Source organism: Oryzias latipes, chromosome 2 (genome assembly GCF_053564925.1).
Source record: "Oryzias latipes strain Hd-rR chromosome 2, Olatipes_Hd-rR_3.1".
In the NCBI taxonomy this organism is placed as follows: Eukaryota; Metazoa; Chordata; class Actinopteri; order Beloniformes; family Adrianichthyidae; genus Oryzias; species Oryzias latipes.
This window is the reverse complement of record NC_136238.1, coordinates 33,683,916-33,703,080: the sequence shown is the minus strand read 5'-3', so window position 1 is coordinate 33,703,080 and position 19,165 is coordinate 33,683,916. Positions and strand designations below refer to the sequence as shown.

General features: G+C 38.8%; 1 long non-coding RNA gene across 1 annotated transcript; it reads right to left on the bottom strand.

Annotated features, from left to right (window-relative positions):
* Nucleotides 1–1,837: 1,837 nt before the first annotated feature.
* Nucleotides 1,838–18,660, bottom strand: LOC144988320 (uncharacterized). The gene is made up of 3 exons (XR_013652187.1): nucleotides 17,888–18,660; nucleotides 11,390–11,686; nucleotides 1,838–3,831 (listed from the first exon to the last, which is right to left on the bottom strand). It is a non-coding gene; the product is annotated as an uncharacterized LOC144988320 (long non-coding RNA).
* Between the last annotated feature and the right edge of the window lie 505 nt (nucleotides 18,661–19,165).

Here is a 19,165-nt window from a genome sequence, read left to right as displayed (position 1 = left end):
TCTGTTCCAGAAGCAGAGACTGTTCACATCCAGGAGAATCTGGACTCCAATGAATCCCAGAGAATCTCCTCTCTGCTGTTTGGACACTTTGACCAGCAGAGGGCAGCAGAACTTTCAGCAACTCTGGATCTGATCCCACAAAAACAATCCATGGATGATCAGATTTCAGAAGATTTGAAGGATCAAAGACAAAGATGTTCTGAAGAGAAGATGTGAGAAGAAAGTCCAGAATGAATCCACTCTGACTTCTCATGTCTCTGAAGCTTGTGTCTTCATGTCTTCACCTCAGAGTTTCTTCTGGATTCCATGTGGATCAATAATATTGATCATGTTCTGTTGTCATTTTCCATCAGAACTTCAGGCTTTTCTCTGCTGATGATCTCTGAGCTGGACTTCTTGGAGGAATTCCTGAATCCGGGATTTGGAGCAAACAGTCAGAACGAAGGAGGTTTCCATTTCTTCTAAGCTCTGCCAGAAGAAAAGAGCTGAAGCTTGAAGCTGAAGCAGCATTTGCTCAGAGAATCTGTCCTCCAGACCAACAAGTCCCACCACAGCCTTGAAGACGTTTCCAGAAGCAGCAGCAGACTGTGTTCCCATGACGATGCTGAAGTCAGCTGCTGCTCTGCAGGAGAAAGTCTGCAGCTCCTCAGTCAGGAAGCTCTTTCAAGCTCGTGCACATCTGTCAGTGCAGCAGCAGAAAGCCTGTTTCCCTGCAGGAAGTCTGAGACTTTTCAAAGTAAGAGCCTCATGTTGGCAGAGCTGGGTTGGATTCTTTGATGCTCCAGTGTCTTTTGGATTCAGGATGAGTTCATGCAGATCTAGAAATCCCACCATGATGATCAGAATTTCAAAATAAAAGACTTACAAACACCACCATCACTGCTGGATGATAAATACATTTACTCTTTATTTTCTGTCAATAAATAATATTTATCAATAAATCCTTGATTGTAAATGATGGATCTAAAGTTGAAAAGAAGTCAAAGTGCTGACTCAGCACAGATCAAAGGAGACACAGATGATTTCCTGGAATGAAGAAAACATCAAACATCATGATGTGATCTGGAACTGAGCTGTTCTTCAGAAGATCCTCCCAAACATGGAAACTGTTGCTGCAACACGTGAAGGTTTGGTTCTGTTGCTAGTGAGATCTGATGGATCAGAACCAGACTTCTGCCCCCGGCGGCCGCATCGGAAATAAATACAATTACATGGTAGTATTCTTTATTAACAAATAACAGTAACAACTAACAACTACATATCTAACTTGTGAACTCACTATAGGTTTTGTAGATTGACTGTGTGTGTGAGCGGGGAGCATCTTGTGCAGGAATAGTAGGAAGGTGTGCACACGTGTGTTGGGGGGGGGGGGGGGGTGTTGATTCTTCTGCAGCGGACCGCTCTGGAGCTGCACGCAAGTTTCACCTGTGCTCTCTGGTACAGACATCTTCTCAAAATATTATGTATTGCCCAGTAATAAGCAGACTGCAGACACTGTCACTTTTCCGGTAGCCGTGAAGCCTGACACCCATGAAGAACGCGGGGCAGGAGGCTCCACCTTTGTTTATACAGACACGTAACGTAACGCTGCAAAAAATAGTTCCCAAACAAAATATGTAGTGATATTCAAGGAAATCTAACAGCGCGCGTTCATGTTTGGTGTTACGGAGTGAAGGACAACAGTAATACCCCCCCCCCAACACAAAATCCTCCGGTGGGCGGCCGTGTCGCGCACTTAAGAACGCGGTGGGAGAAAAGGAGACAACAGTCTGAAAGAAAGAAGGAAAGTCTGAACACAGGACTAGCAGAAAAAAGAAATTATCAGCAAAGATGAATGTTTTTAATCTGTTTATTATAGTTCCAAACACGCACCATATGCAAAAAGTAAAAAAAAAAGTGCGTAAAAAAAGTGCGGTGATGACTTCATCACCGCGGTGATGCAGTCATCGTCACAGCCCTACATTAAACGTGTTAGAATTAAAGATGTATAAAAAAAACATTTCAACCATAATGAGGACATTCAAGAATAAGCTCTAATGACTCAAAAACAAACAACTCATTTCTATTTGCAGGTATATCTAAAACATTCATTTTGTGAAAAAATTGTACATATTTTGTCAGCAGTAAAACTCTGTCTAGTATCATTACACAAAGATTGATATTTATTAATCCATTCCTTTTTTGCTTTTGATGTAGAGAAGATGAAAACCTAAAAAAAATGTCCTAGAAAGTAAGAATATCATATTAAAACGATCAAGTATTTAGAAAACTTAATTTCTACACAGTTAATACTAACTTGTGCCTCCCTCTAATGAAGTTACTTCATCAATATGGTATGGAGGCCATCAGCCTGTGGCTCTGTGTACATGAAATGAAACCTCAGGTTGTTATGGAGTTCATTAAAACATTGGGGTTTGTCCCTAGGAATTTAAAAAAATAAAAAACAAATTTTAAAATATTAACATTTTCTGAGAAACAGAACTTTTTCCCTCTTGTGAAATAAAGTCTTTGACTGCAGTGCAGAGGTTTAGAAGTCGACATCAGAAGAGTTTAGAATTTAGAGTTTACACTAAAGCCTTTATTACATTGTTTTTAAAGAGAAAGCCTTGTGAGTTCTCATGTGTCTTTTGAAATTAGACATTTGACTAAAACTTTTTTTACATTCTTTACAAGAAAAAGGCTTCTCTCCTGTGTGAGTTCTCATGTGTGTTTTGAGATGAGATATTTGATTAAAACCTTTTTCGCATTCTTTACAAGAAAAAAGCTTCTCTCCTGTGTGAGTTCTCATGTGTCTTTTGAAATTAGATATTTGATTAAAACTTTTTTTACATTCTTTACAAGAAAAAGGCTTTTCTCCTGTGTGAGTTCTCATGTGTGTTTTGAGATCAAATATACGACTAAAACTTTTATCACATTCTTTACAAGAAAAAGGCCTCTCTCCTGTGTGAGTTCTCATGTGTGGTTTGAGATGAGATATTTGATTAAAACCTTTTTTACATTCTTTACAAGAAAAAGGCTTTTCTCCTGTGTGAGTTCTAATGTGTATTTTGAGATGAGATCTGTGACTAAATCTTTTCTCACAGTCTTTACAAGAAAATCGCTTATCTTTTCCATGGATTCTTGCGTGAATTCTGAACAGAGATATGTTACAAAAGCTTTGACCACATTCTTTACAGATATAATATTTTTCATCAGACCCAGTTTCCATGTAGTCAGACAGGTTAATAATTATTGTTGAGTTTTTACCAGACTTTTTCTTACCCAGATTTGTTTTCTTGGGATTTTTTCTAACATCAGAGTCACACAGACTTTCTGACATGTGAGAGCTGTCCACACTTTGGACATGACTTCTGTCTCTTTTCTTCCTCTGATCTCTGTTCTGTGGGTCTGTCTCTTCATCTGTAGTTGATGATGATTCTGCCTCTTCATCTGTAGTTGATGTTGATTCTTCATGTTGGTTTCCTTCTTCATCCCGATTATCAGTTACATTAAAGCTCTGCTGATTGTTTAGATCTGCTTCACTGTTCTCATCTTCCTCATAAGCAGGAATCTCCATCAAGGTATCAGTCTCCTGCTTCAGATCAAGCTGATCATCCTGACTGATGCAGAGCTCATCTGGCTCCTCTTTAATCTGTGATGGTTCTGGTACGCCCTGTTGCTCTTCAATTTGTGGAGGTTCTGATTCCTCCTGCTCCTCTTTAATCTGTGGAGGTTCTGGGTAACCCTGTTTCTCTTTATAATCTGAATGTTCTTGTTCTTCCTGTTCCACGCTTAAGTTCCTTTGCTGGTTGCAGAGACCTTCCTCTTCAGTCATCCAATGCTGGGGGAGGCCTGCAGAAACACAAGAAGAGAGTCTTTATGTGTTTTGATGACTTTGTGTGTTATAAAGACCAATAAAAATGTAAATAGTCTGAGTCAGAATATGTGCAATATTTTTTACTAAGTTTCTTCTGTTTTCTTTAGCACAGCAGCACAATAATTTGCTGGAAAAAAAACCTGCACCTCCCTCCTATGAGGAGAGCTGTGTCAGTCAATAAACTGACTGACACAGTTTATGAAAATTCTGCAAAGGGAGCATAAAATTAACAATAAAGGTCCCAAAACCGAGCCTTGTGGCACACCAAAAGTGAGGGACGAAGAAGAGGACTTAAATTTGGAAAAAACAACAGATCTGCCAGTCAGATAAGAGGAGAACCAGATAGCCCAACCCAATTTTTTTGCCTGTCCAAAAGGACGTAATGGTTAACAGTGTCAAAGGCTGTGGTCAAGTCCAGTAGCAGTAGCACAGAGCATTTTCTTGCATCACTCTCCATCAGGTTGTCATTAGTGACTCTGAGAAGGGCTGTTTCAGTAGAGAGAGCTCTCAGAAGAGCTGGCGGAAACTGATCAAAACTGCCATGACTGTCGAGAGCAGTTGTAAGTTGTAAGTTGGACCGGCAACAAAGTACATGCATCTGTAAAAATCAATGATCTCTCTGAAATGAATAAATATCTACATTTATAGTGGTGGACAAAATTGTTGGTACCCCTCAGTTAAAGAAGTAAGGTCCACAAGGCTCACTGAAATGACTTGAAACATCAAAAGTAACAATAAATTTAAATTTATTGAAAATTAAATAATCAAAATCAGCCATTACTTTTGAGTTGTAGAACAGAATTATTTAAAAAACAAACTAATGAAATAGGGCTTGACAAAAATGATGGTACCTCCATAAAAGACAGAAATAATTGCCCAGGGGTCATGATGAACTCAGGTATGTCCTTTAATTGACATCACAGCTGTTTTCAAACCCAAAATCAGTCAGTCTGCCTATTTAAAGGGAGACAAATAGTCACGTTGTTGTTTGGTGAAAAGGTGTGTACCACACTTAACATGGACAACAGAAAGCCATGGAGAGAATTGTCCCAGGACATTAGAAACAAAATTATAGACAAAACCCGTAAAGGTAAAGGTTATAAAACCATCTCTAAGCAGCTTGAAGTTCCTGTGACGACAGTGGCACATATTTTTCAGAAGTTTAAGACCCACAGGACAGTAGCCAACCTCCCTGGACGTGGCTGGATGAGGAAAATTGATGACAAATTGAGGAGACGGATAGTTGGAACTGTATCCAAAGAGCCCAGAATAACCTCCAAAAACATTAAAGCTGAACTCCTAGATCAAGGTACATCAGTGTCAGATCGCACCATTCGTCGATGTTTGAGCCAGAGTGGACTTTATGGGAGACGACCTAGGAGGACAACACTGTTGAAAGGAAATCATAAAAAAGCCAGACAGCTCCTCTCTTCCCTATTCGGTGTGTTTTTGGGCTTTTTTCTTTTTGGGTTTCAACAGATTGAATTGTTTTTAACCGAATATACTCATACACCCGCGAGGTTCTGCTCCCAATCGGCGGATCCCCTGTTTCGGACCATTTTTTTGAGGACTGTACCAGTTGAACTACGTGACTGCGGTCTGCTCCGGACGGAGTGGAGGCGCCACAGGCGGTGCATGAGGAAGCAAAAGAGGGGGAAGCTTCAAGGCATCCGTGCTAAGCTAGTGGCTAGTCCTCACCGACCAGATATCCCAACAATCACGCTGGCCAACGTACGATCTCTGGACAATAAACTAGACTATATCCGCCTGCTACGCACATCGTCCAAGACTGCAAGTGAGTGCTGGGTCTTTGTCTTTGTGGACCGTGCCATCCAGCTAGCCGGGTTTGCAGGTAGGGCTGGGAATCACTGGGTACCTTACGATACGATACGATTTGCGATACATTGCTCACGATAACGATACTATCACGATATGCCGATATTGTGATAATCGATATATCTTGTCTCTAACAACTCACGAATTATCATACTGTAAGAAAGAAAAACTTGAAAAACTGTTTTTTTGGAAAATATTTCCCCATTTAATTTTTAAACACCGTGATAATAAACAACTTGTGTCCTATTTGGTGTAATGAATAACAGACTTCTGTATAACATTTCTGAAATCATTAATACTCTGTTTTTGACAAACAATGACAATTTTCATTTGGAAATATATGTAAAATTCTTTTTAAACGACAGCGAACATGAACAGCAGCCATTATTTAAAACAAAATTGCTGTAAACAGGATAAAAAATGAATAAATCAAGTAGCTGCCAGGCACATTGTTATTAACTTTTGAAAAACAAAACCATAGTCATTGCTTAATTAGAAAAAAGGGATGTGAATCAGATATTAATTCTGTGAACAAAAATATAGTGTATTTGTTAAAAATAAATGACACCATTTAGTGCAAATGTGGTGTAAACAAAAATAAAATTCTCCCCGAAAAATAAAATCAAGTAGTTAGTAGTAGTTATTTAAGACTTAAACTGCTTTTCAAAATAAATAACCAGGGATATGTATTTTATAAAAGTAAACATCTTTGTGAACAACACGTTGGGGAAAAGCTGCATGCGATGTATGTTTAAATGTTCATGTTTTCCTTGAGAACCACAGGCTTTTAGCGTCAAGACGCCGCTCGTTTACCGCTGCTTATAGGAGAAGGGGGTTTAAGGCCAGGGATGCCACTCTTTCTACCGTTTCCATCTCAACCGCAATATTTTGTGGGAACAAAATATATTTTCATGGGAAAGGATAATTGTTATTATGATGCTGTAGCATTAAGAGTATAACGACTAATCAATTAATTGATGAATGGATTTATTTTCCTACAAACCAACCTGAAAAACCTGTCTGAGGCAAATAACGAATTGAATCTACCTATACTATACAAAATCATTTTAAAATAAGATAAACTGATAATGGAAAATACAATTAGGATTGGGTCATGGTAGGTGTATTTTATTGTAACGTAAAAATGCCCAAGTACATCACAGCAGACAACACACACATGATGCAGCAAAAACTGATCAGTCCATCATTCCAGTCTGATGTGTGGAAACACTTGAATTTAGCTAAGACACATGACCATATAGTGTGGTAGAATGTTCTAATAATGTTCCTTTTGTGTTCTTGTTTACTTGTTTGTACACATACAGTACCCTGCAAAAGTATTCGGACCCTTGTAGGGCTGCATGATATGAGAAAACTTTCAAATACGATATTGGTGATAAATATGGCGATAACAATATAACTTGTGGTATCTGAACAAATGAAAACAACCAAAAACATTCCCATTTCATTGCAACAGTTTAAAAATTCTACTCCAAATGACTCTAGTCTACATAAGAGATGAACATCTAAAGATCACATCAAAAGATGTCCATCTGATTGGTCAAATGCAGAAATTGATTTATTTGACTCATTAAATACTTCAAGCTGTCATAACATTGTTTAGCACATTTAAGGTAACCATTTATTGCAATTGTTGCTGTCTTTTGTGATATGCATATTGCACAGTTTGATATTGCGATAACGATACATTTGCAGTATATTATTCAGGCCTACAAAAATATAAAATATAATTGTTTGCATAATTATTTTACTCTTTCAAGTCAGTATTTAGTAGATGCACCTTTAGCTTCAATCACAGCAGTGAGTCTGTGTGGATGAGTCTCAATCAGTCTGGTACATTTGCACACTGGAATTCCGAATTTTGGAGTTACAGAAAATGGCAAAATGTGGAATATGGAATGTCGACATAAATACCAGGAATCTGCAGTGTTTATGACAGGAAGTGTCAATTCTAAATGTTCTCCTGAACAACTGTGACATCATCAACTATTATTAAATAATAATAACGATAATGATAATAATACTGATTAAAACAACAATAATAATAATAATACAAAAAATATATAAAAACATTTCCAATACATCTGAAATGCTTTTAACTTAATTAACAGCAGGTCAAATAGCTATTTGACACATATTTAGGCATTAACTCAAAAAACAACAATTTTGCACAAGGAAAATAGATCAAAGTTGAAAGAGTATTGCAAAAATTTGTTAGAAACCAAAAGTACTGCAATTGTGGTATGTCAGACCTACAGCCATAGGATTGGATACGTCAGAACAAAATACCATCAACATTTCTAAGAACTTAACTAATGAACATGAAAAAAAAAACAAGTTATTTTGTTTTATTTATCTTTGGTTCCATAATGTGACAGGGCCCCGAGTAACTTACCGTAATTCCCATAAGCCACTACTTTTTTCCTACGCTCACAGCCCTGCGGCTTATTCAGTGACGCGGCTAATTTATGGATTTAGTTGGTGGCCGCCATGTACGGACTTTCGGACTCAGTGACCGGTTTGACTTCTTTATCTAACACCAAGCACAAGTCATTTATTTTTCAACAAACTAAGCAGCCAAACAGCATGGATGTGACTTCCGGTCTTAGGCACTTCAGTCATGGTTCAAAAAACGAAACACGCATGCCCGGCCGCATCCCAGAATCCTTTGGTGCCATTAGACCCAGCGTGCACGTGATCGCCGCTACAATATGATGCAGCTTTCAAGTTAAAAGCAGCGTGAAAAAAATCCACCATCACCAACGGGATTGGAAAAGCCGGTCAGCTGCGTGACGGAGAGAACAGCGCATGTGGGAATAACATTAGCCTTTATTTTGTCGGGACACGACTGGAAACACAAATCCACGTGGTCGTTTTAACGGTTTCTGAGGACTGACTGAATTTTGCATTGAAATGCTCACAGCCTCCGTGTGAGCTGGAGACATGTTCTCCTGGCTGCTGCTCGTTCACATAGAACGGGCGATGACAGTCTGAAGGCTCCCACACGTAACAACACATCCACCCCTCATCCACAAAACGTACGGTCTTAAGTCCGATTGCTCTGCACAGACACGATTTCCTCCTCCCTGTAGCCGCCCTGGCCAGAGGTGTCGGAGAAGATAGGAAGGGGAGCGCGTGGGGCGAGCGCGGAGCTCAGAGGCGTCCGCGGAACTTCTGACGCACGCGCCGCGCTGAGGCGCTGTTATCGCGCTGAGGCGCGCGCTTTTCAGGCGCCGCTGCTTTATTTTACTTTTTTTTTTTTTTTTAACCAGCCCTGTTAGTACCATAATGCTGCCGCGACACAAACGGAAGGAGAGCTGTTCCTTTTCACCCCTGCATGCACTGCTGCTACTTGCTCATTTTTAAACACGTACAACAGTGTGACGAGCCGGGCATTGGCCCCGCCTTTAGCCCCTAAGACTCATGGGAAATGGGGGAGCGTGGATGTAAATTTCCTCATCATAACTGAGGGATGTAATGTTGATTATATGGTTACTGTTTGTAATTTTATGTGTGATACCTAGATTGTCAATAAGTAAAAAAAACTAAAAAAATAAAAAATAAAAAAAATAAACCATAACCGAGGAAGTTGTGAACAGAATAGAGGTCCATGCTTTTTGTCAGATGTGGTCGTATTCACATGCATGAGCCTGAGGCAAAGTTGACTCCTCCCACAGTGTGGTATTGAACCTTACCTATGCTGGGAGTCAGGATGTGATTTGTCAGGTTTACCATATTACTTAATACATGCTGCTTATACTACGACGCGGCTTATGTATGTTTAAAAGTAGTTAAACACGTGAAAATGGGCGGGTGCGGCTTGTAATCGGGTGCGCTTTATAGTCCGGAATTTACGGTAATGTGTCTGTCTTGGTGCTTTTATTGCATGTAAAATTAATTGTTTTTACTTTTTCCTTAATTCTACTAATTATAAACATTTTCTTTAATTGAACAGCATCATTATTAATTTTCATCTCCAGTAAATGAAGAGATGATATTCATTTATTGTTCACATTTAATTTGGACATTTGTCAGAAGAGACAGAAAGTCTGGGTTTAATGTGATCTTGGTTGGTTTTTATTCAACAAACTGAACTTGTAACTTCATAAATGTCAGCCGCTGTGACCCCAGAAACAAACAGCTGTGCAGTCATAAACCCGGATCCACTTTGTGCTTTTACCGCTCACGTTTCATCCTCAGACACGCGGTCATTTCACCACGCCTGTCATCTCACCGCCAACAGTTTCACAACACCGGATCATCATTATCATTTCACAGAGGAAAATGTTTTTTTTTGGTTTTTTAATTTAAATCACCTGTTCCTGGCAGTATTTATATAGGTGGGCGGGGTCAGTTACATCGATGTGTGAATGGACCCCTTACGACCCCACAGGAGAAAAAAAGCTCATTGTGAGCAGAGATGATTTTTTTATCATGTCTAAGAAATAAAAACCGACGACAGATCCAGTACTTATTGTTGTCATGTCCTGCGTTTTACTGTCTTTCCCTCTGCATGATAACTGTGGATGGTGTGTCCCAGGTTGTGGACTCCTGAAATGTTTCGTGGTGTCAACAAAGTTGGTGGTCAACATTTCTTTGGATTGTTCAGAAAATGTGTTCCTACTGGTTTTATGTGTTAAATTACAGAACTCTAGACTTGATGTTTGGTCTTGTGGTTTTTTTTAATTGTTGGAGATTTGAGAAAAAATGTTTTTAATTTATTTAATTTAATAGAGAAAAATTATCCTTGTTGGTGAAACCATAGAGGATGGAAGTCTGTTTGATAAGACAATTTCAAAAAGCCACTTTAGTTGTAACTTCATCTTTTTCTGCACCACAATGTCACAGATTTCAATGAAATACCTCAAAATCAGGCTTTTCACAGCAATTATTAGGTTAGATTGATTAAAAATAGATTCATTAGATTACTTAATAACAGACAATGATTGTTTAATGAGTAATGACACGATAGCTCTAATTAAACTGTCATAATTCATTTTATATAAATAATTAAAAGCAACCTTCTATATATGATTGACAGAAAAACAGAAATAAAAGTGTTTCACTAAACAATGAAGTGGAACTTTGTGGTTCTTGTTGGATTTTGATCTAGAAGAAACTGGATCAAATGGTTCTTTGGTGTGTCAGTTATTACATTTTTGAACAAAGCAGTTTTTCACTGATGTGTTCAGGTTTGAATCATTTCTGTCTGCAGATCCATGAGCAGGAGTTTGTGTTTTAGCATGAAATGTATTTTTGGAAATAGAATCTGTCTGAATGTCTGGAATTGGAGACATGGAGACATCAAAGAGGTTTAGATGGGATTTTGGGTTTGACAGAGAAATCTGCTGAAAAGAACTGAACTACAAACTTAGAACCACAGACGACAAAACAGATTGTACTTTTTTATCTGCTAACAATTTTCTCTTTGATCTGTTAAGGTTTCCTGTTTGTCGTTAGCTGGAGGGACTAACTAAGATCATATGATTTGAAGAATGTTGTGGGCTGCACTGACCAACAATGTCTTCTGTCTTTTCAACAGGTAGAGACAGAAGAGACTCTTCCAGGACACGCTGTTGATGGACTGCATGTTTGGAGAGCTTGAAGCTCAAGATAGAACCGTTGTTGAAGTGAACATACCGATAGTGTGGAGATGAAGATCAGAGTCACACTGACCTGCTGACATGTGAGAGCTTTCCACACTTTGGACATGACTTCTGTCTCTTCTTTTCCTCTGATCTCTGTTCTGTGGGTCTGTCTCTTCATCTGTAGTTGATGATGATTCTGTCTCTTCATCTGTAGTTGATGTTGATTCTTCGCGTTGGTTCCCTTCTTCATCCTGACTATCAGTTACATTAAAGCTCTGCAGTTCCTCTTTAATCTGTGGAGGTTCTGGTTCCTCCTGTTCCACTCTGAAATTCCTCTGCTGGTTGCAGAGATCTTCCTCTTCAGTCATCCAATGCTGGGGGAGAACTGCAAGGACACAAACACAACAAGGAGCCTTTTATACGTTTTATACGTTTCCAGGATTTTTTTTTTTTCAAGCATCAATAAACTCTGTGATCATTGGAGAAAATGTCTTAGGAGTCTGGAGGACCAGAAGAGACTTGTTGTGAAGGCTCAGCCCATTGTTGATGACATCACAGGAAGTGATGCCAAGTTCCTTTTCTTCTTCTGTTGTTTTCTGGTTTTTGTTGAGCTAGTTCCTGTTTCCATGTGCTCTGGGCCAGCAGCAGAGAGAGACTTTAGTTGCCAAAAAACCCTGTCTAACACCACAGTTCATTCCAGTTGCTGTATTTTCAATATTAAGTAACTGAGAAAACGTAAGTGTTTGAATCCTTTGTTTTATATGCTTCACACGTTTTATTCGTGCAGTTATTTTTCTCAGCCGCTAGGTGTCACTGTTGTAACTGTTTCTATGAGGTTTAAAGCAGATCTGATTATATTTGCCTATTCTGGAGGTTGCTAATTTACCTATCATTTTGCCTATTTGGAGTTTATTTTATAATGACATACTGAGTCAGTTTTCCTTGTTTTATGTAATTTATTTATTTACAGCAGGGCTATTTGTGTTATTTATTTAGTGATGAGAGGATTTTTGTTGTTTACAGACTGAATTGGAATATTCAGCAAAGGAATAAATGCAGAACGTCTGACAAGTGGAGTCACCTCTCCTTTTTCCTCCTCCCTGTGTCCTGACCGACACCCCATCTTGTTTACGGTTAAACTCCTAACCCGAATCAGCAATACAGTCCTCCATCCTCACAGTCTTCCCCAATAAAACTCATTGAAACAATACATATAGACGCCATTAAATAATTAAATAAATGTGTCATTAATTCTTTAAAATTGGAAATAAATATAATTAAAATTCTCATTAAAAGTGTCAATATTTCATTTAAATTAAATGTTAAATGATTTACACGGGTAACATTTCTAAGTTCTTGATTTTCTCTAGGCCCCTCCCCCTCCACCCATTTAGCCATTTACAGTGGCTTTCCCTATTCTTCTCACAGACAGGCATTACTCAATGAAACGCGAGTGTGTGCTCGCGTTTCACGAGTATCTGTGCGAGTATGTGTTTGTGTCCGTGTGCGCTCCCGTCTCATTGATTATTTCATTGATCATTGACGTGCCCCTTCCACGTTTAATGTATAAAAAAATACAGAGGGAGGGGGAGGCAAATGTACTGGTAGCACATGTGCGACTGGATGTAAAATTCAGTCACACACTCTCAAGTTTTGGTCGCAAAATGCGACCATGTGGTCGCAGTCTGGAGCTCTGGGTTGAGCCCCTAATAAATTGGGGGGGGCACGAAGCGATGCCAGGGGGGGCGCGCGGTGGTGGCGGTTTTAGGCACAGGTTTGTCCGGCGCAAATTTAACGTGGGGGCAGCGGTGACAGCGGCTCAGTGCTTGGAAAATAATCTGGTCCACTATTCGGTTCCTATTGTCTGTTCTGTCTGTCCGCGGCTGCGCGAGTGAGAACGAAAGGGGAGGGGTGGTGTGGGCCCTGTCTGCCAGGGGAATCGGGGCACGCGGACCACTGCTACCGCTGCCTGTTGCCCAAGATCACCGCTGCCCTTAGATTCCTAAGCTCATGCTAACAATGTCATTCTTTATGAACTATTGTAGACATTTTGATGACGTGTCTTTATTTTCCATCCATGTTTTCTTTGTCTGCCTGTGGTTTAGTTGGTGTCAGACAGACATAAAGACAGCAGGTAATGCAGGAAAACAGCTGCACTTTTATGAGATCAGAAATAAACAATCCGTCATTTAGAAAAAAAAAATCAGCACGTTTTTACCTATTTCTTCAGACTAAAAACGTTAAATATATTGGTGCTGCTGTGTTAATGTTTCAGATCAATTTAGATTTAATATTATTTATTGATTGAATTATTTTTTTCAGCATCAAATGGTTCAGTTGGTCAAAATATTTCTAGTTTAAATAAGGAATGACAGATTTTTTTTATTTCAGGTACTTTCAGCTTCTTTTCTGTTTTAGACTAGAACAGGGTTTCTGTGGCTAAATAAAGTTAATATTTGTTGAAAGTGGATTTATTTTGCTTTTTTCTTTTGTTAGTGTTAAAAGATACAATTTTAGGTATACAAATGTTATAGATACTGACCTGATGTATTGTCACCGCGCGAGTGTGTCTGTGTGTGTGTGTGTGGGGGGGGGGTTATGGGGGGGGGGGGGGGGGGGGGGTCAGGGGGGGCGCGAAACATTTTCTTTTCCTAGGGGGGGCCTGGCAAAAAATAATTGAGAAGCACTGCTTTACGTAACCTGAATAACAGCAGAGTTCTGACCTGCAGACAACTTGACCTCAACTTTCACCGCAGCTGATATCAGCTGAAGAAGGATATGGACCTGAATCTAATGTCTGCAGACATAACATCGAAGAGAACTATAAACTCTGTTTTGAACCCAGGAGATCAGCTGTTATCAGTAAAAGAAGAAATACCAACCTTGGACAATCGACAGTTATGGACCCTTTTTACTCTTCCCCTACAGCATTACTTTATTATAAAAATAAATAAATAAATAAAAATATTTAAAAAAGTAAAACAAATGATTAATCACTTATTGAAAATTGTTAAATTGATTGACTTTTAATGATATTACTTCACTTTCTCCAAAACTTGATAAATTGATTCAAAAATCTTTCCTAATGTAGCATAATTTTGCACATGTTTTTAACTTTTGATACTTGATGAAATTTTGCTATGAAAATTCCTGAAACAGTGTTGTGTCTGCTTTACTGATATAGTATTATGTTTTATTCTAATGAATGGCTTTTATAAGTAACATAATCTGCATATAGTTCAGATGACTGATCTGCATTTGCCATGTTGATTTCTAAAATAGTTATTTTTGACGTAATACTTAAGTAATTCATCTTTGTCATGTGCTTTATCGATATCTTATGATCTTTAATTCTGTCTGATAAAACCTAGGAACCGGATATTGATAAATCATGTAATAAAATGGTTATAGTATAACGGGGTGGGATTATATAAGTTCGCTTCCTTCCACTCCCTTTCAAGCAATATTTATTAATATGTCTAATTATCCTAAATTTGATTAGTTACTGTATGAATGTATAACTGATGTTTATATTGCTGTTGTGTATTATTTCTACTTAATTGCTTGAAATAAACCATTTCAAATCAAATCAAATCAAATTGACATAATTAACAAATGCATATTTAATTCATATGTAGGGGGAAATAAAACAAACAAACAAATAATATCTTAAGTGCATAATCGATTGTTGTACAACATTCTCTATAATCCAAACTCAATGTAGATGATCATTTCAACGAGTACTCAAATAATTCATAATTCAACATTATTTATCAAGCAGAAAAATAGTTCATTTTTACCAAACACAATTCATTTAAGCTGGTGCCCGGGCCAGCTGCTTCAATCATGGCTGCACTCACCGGTTCACTTTTTGCTCAACCCGTGCTGATCCAAATCCCGGCTTCAGCTAATAAATGGCAATCTGCAACAGCGGTACACAGCTCAGATCTCCCATGAATCCACACCTGTTGGTGCTTTGACATGCCTTGAAAAATGAAAGCCACGTCACCCTAGGTCTTGCGGTATTATGACAGTGCAAGGGAACCGGCAAATTTAAAGTGACAGTCCAGAATTTTCATAAGGAGCGACAGCGCAGAATGTCATTTAAAGGGATAGCGCAGAATTTCATTTGGCTTACACTAAGCTGTCCAGCATCCGGGACAACCCCTGTCAACCTCTGTTCGAGACGGAGGACCATGAGTAGCTCGCCGCAGACTACTGCACCCCCAGTGCAAAAGGGAATGCTACCATAGGTCCTTCGCCCCTTCGTTTTTTGACAGTTAATGATAGTTATAATAACTATCAGAAATCCAGGATTTCAGGGAAAGGGGGAGGTTTACGTGAAAAAAAGTCTGTAATAGATTATGTCTTTCAATCAGACATTATTAAAAAACAGGTGTTTATTTTATAGAGATTAACCAAACAAGGAAAGGAAACAAGATGGCTTTAAGGGTGGCTGGTTTGCCACTTGGCTCTCCTCAGCTTTTTGTATAATATATTGTTTTGTTTTTGTTATTTTACCATTGTCAGAAGGACAATCGACTCTTCTGGTGTATAAAGGCGAGGAGTTGTTAAACATTAGGACAGGAAAACCCATGGCTGGCGAGCCATATATGCCTCTTTTGATGGCCATATCTGGCTCGCAGACAAATCTATAATTATAAAACATTTTTTTCATTAGACCAGTCCTTCTCTGACTGACCCCATGTGATGCCAGGGGGACGAAGAGAAGTAGCTGTGCTTGGAGAGAAAAGAATCTGCGCCACTATCAGTTTATTATTACCTGTTATTTCACAGAGTTTGTACCAGCCTGAAACCTGCAAAGTGCCATCCTGCAGCTGCGCAGCTCCTGTCTCTGAGGAGGAGTTGCAGCTGCTATATATGTATTTTTGAGCAGGTCGTGCACGCTTTTATCTCTTCATAACTGGACTACTGCAACACACTACAGTGGGGTTTCCCACAAGTCACTTTCCCGGTTGCAGTTAGTTCAAAACTCTGCTGCACGACTTTTAGCAGGAACCAAAAATTATGAGCACATTACACCTATTTTTCCTGTTAATTTCAGGATTAATTTTAGAATTTTATAGTTTGTTTCTAAAGCTCTACATGGACTTGCTCCAAAACACATTTCTGACCTCATTCAGACTTATAAACCAGCTCATGCTCTGAGGTCAGACGGTCAGCTCCAGCTTGTGGAGCCCATGACGAGGCCCAAAACTAGAGGAGACTGAGCGTTTTCTGCTGTCGGTCCTAAGATGTGGAATCCTCTGCCTTTGATTTAATCTGCATCAAAGCTGCTGCTGGTCGTTTGTCCAAAAGTATCTTTAGAAACCGACGCTCCCGTTGCGTGTGGGAGGAGCTACCATCAAAGGTTTTTCTCGCCTACTTATAAAAGACGATGCTGAGAAATCAGGTGCATTTATTTTGAAAAGCTTAAAAAAGCTGTCATTAAACTACTCAGGTTGAAACGTGAGCCTTTTTCAAAGAACAAAGACATTACAATTATGGTGATGATGAATGCTTTTCCCCTCGGTAAACCTGACCATCTCTCACAGGACACTAGTGTGCTGAGGAACACTGGCTGACAGTAACGGGTTTATTTTTGGAGTAATCCCACTGATGAATTATACGATTTAGCTTTGAATGTTTTATAAGACCTAAGAATAATATTCACAATAAAAGGCTATTAAAAAAATCTAATCCCTCTGATGCGTTTCACAAAGACACACACAGGACGTCACACACCAAGACATGAACTTTGTTAAAAATGATGCCAGGAGTTAAACTCTATAAAAAATGATTAAACAGCAAAGAAAACTGAATGATCTGATTTATTTCTTATTAATAATATTTCCAGGCTTTCTTTGTTTTGTTCTGCAGTTGTTGTTGTGCTTTTGACAGATTTTATTTTTATGGAGAGGAAAATGTTTTACATTATTTAAGATTTAACTTGAGTTATTCTGTATTAATACTCCTGTTTTTATTCATATTTATGTTGAAAAAGTTCAGTTTTAAAGGGTTAAAGGTTTAGCTTTAGTAAATGTTTCTTGGTCTGCCTTAAACCTAAAGCGTCTTTTGGATTCAGGCCCCCTGTCTGACTGAGTATGACCCTTCTGTAATACGAGTCTAGAACATTCATGCATTTTTGTGTAAAATGGCCAAATAGAAGATAAAGAACACAAAAGGATGTTATCAAATTTTGTGTGTGTGTGTGTGGGGGGGGGGGTGTTACTCGCGCGGGGAGTAAGTTGGTGTAGAACCGCCACTGGTTGAAACACCATAAGATGTTAGGACTGTTACTTTAAACGCGTTAACACAAATGGAAAAAAACATAAAACACGAATGGTGGTTCGTTCATAGAAGTTGGAATTGTTTTGGAGTCTGTCTGTCGGTTTTCAAATTACTTTTGGGCTGGAAAACTGTCCCACTATCTGGCAACACTGCTCCCTCATCTTAGCGGTGAAACTAAAACAGCAGCAACATTGGAGCTATAATAATCCAGCCAGTTTGGATTCAGATAACAGCTCAGACGAGGAAAACAAAGACGTTCATGGTTCTATTTGTATGCAGCAGTGAGTGAACGTACCAACTATGTGCAGCTGGAGCTGCGGGTTCCAGCTGCTATCCAGCAGTCTGCGCTGACGACAGAGCTCCTCCTCGTTCTGGACGATGGTTCCTTCAGCAGCAGAAAGTTGTTCTCTGACAGAACCTTCCTGAGGTTCTGAAGACATGGTTCCTGCTCCGATCTTCAGCTCCAACTCCCACAAACACCGCCGTCCTCTTCACTGCAGCTCCGATCGATCATCTGCTAGTCTCACAATCACAGCAATCCACGTTGTCTTTCCGTTCAACACTTCTTCACTCATTTACGACACTTTGGAAAATGCTGAGAGTTCCCACACGAACCACGTATCGTCCTTTCTGTCCAAAAACCTCACAAACGACACAACAAAACACCACCGTCCTCTCAACACAAGCTAACGCTGCTAACAAGCTAACGCTGCTAGCGCCTCGTGCTGTTCTTCTTCTTTGTTTGGCTAACAGCGTCATGGTGCTTTAGCTCCACCAGCTGGTCTGGAGTGTTGTCTGTCGCTCAATTATGATGTCGATGGTTGCAAAGAAAAAGCCATTTTAACTTGACTGGCAAATAAAGTTTAAAATAAACAGTTTATTTTCAGGAAATAAAAACAAAATAGAAATAGAAAAAAAAGAAACTTTTAGCTGCTGTGACATCATCACACTGTGTCTCATTCCAATGTTCAGATTCGACTACAAAACACATCAGAGACTAACTAAACCTGATCACATTCGTTTATTGTATTTCTAAAATACAGTCATGAATAAAGACATATCTTAAGCAAACAAATAAACAAAACAAAACAAAAAAAGAACATTTCAAGTCCTTTTTTGGAGGACCCAATAGACGAGGAGGCTGCATTCATTCATAGAGAATTATATTTACCTCGTGCGAGGATTTTGAGAACTAGACTCGATTTTTTGTCATTTCCCCATACGTTTTTGTTTGAGCGTTACCGTTTTTCTTTGCAGTCAATTACATATATACAATGAAAACAACATTAGATATGTATTGCTATGTAGATATTTCATATGTCAAATATTGTCAACAAAGCCTACATCCATGACATGCTCAAATTTGACCTGATTGAATTATGTTTTTATACTTCATTTTTAGCTGCTGCCATGTTCTTTTAATTCCTGCAGGATTGCATCTACATGAAATTGAAATAACGGACATTGGATTAAATTAATGTAACAAATACTTTTTGGAAACACAATTTGCTAGCACTGCTTACTTTCTTAATCCCATATAAACCTATACCACTTGATCAAAGGGTAGACAAAA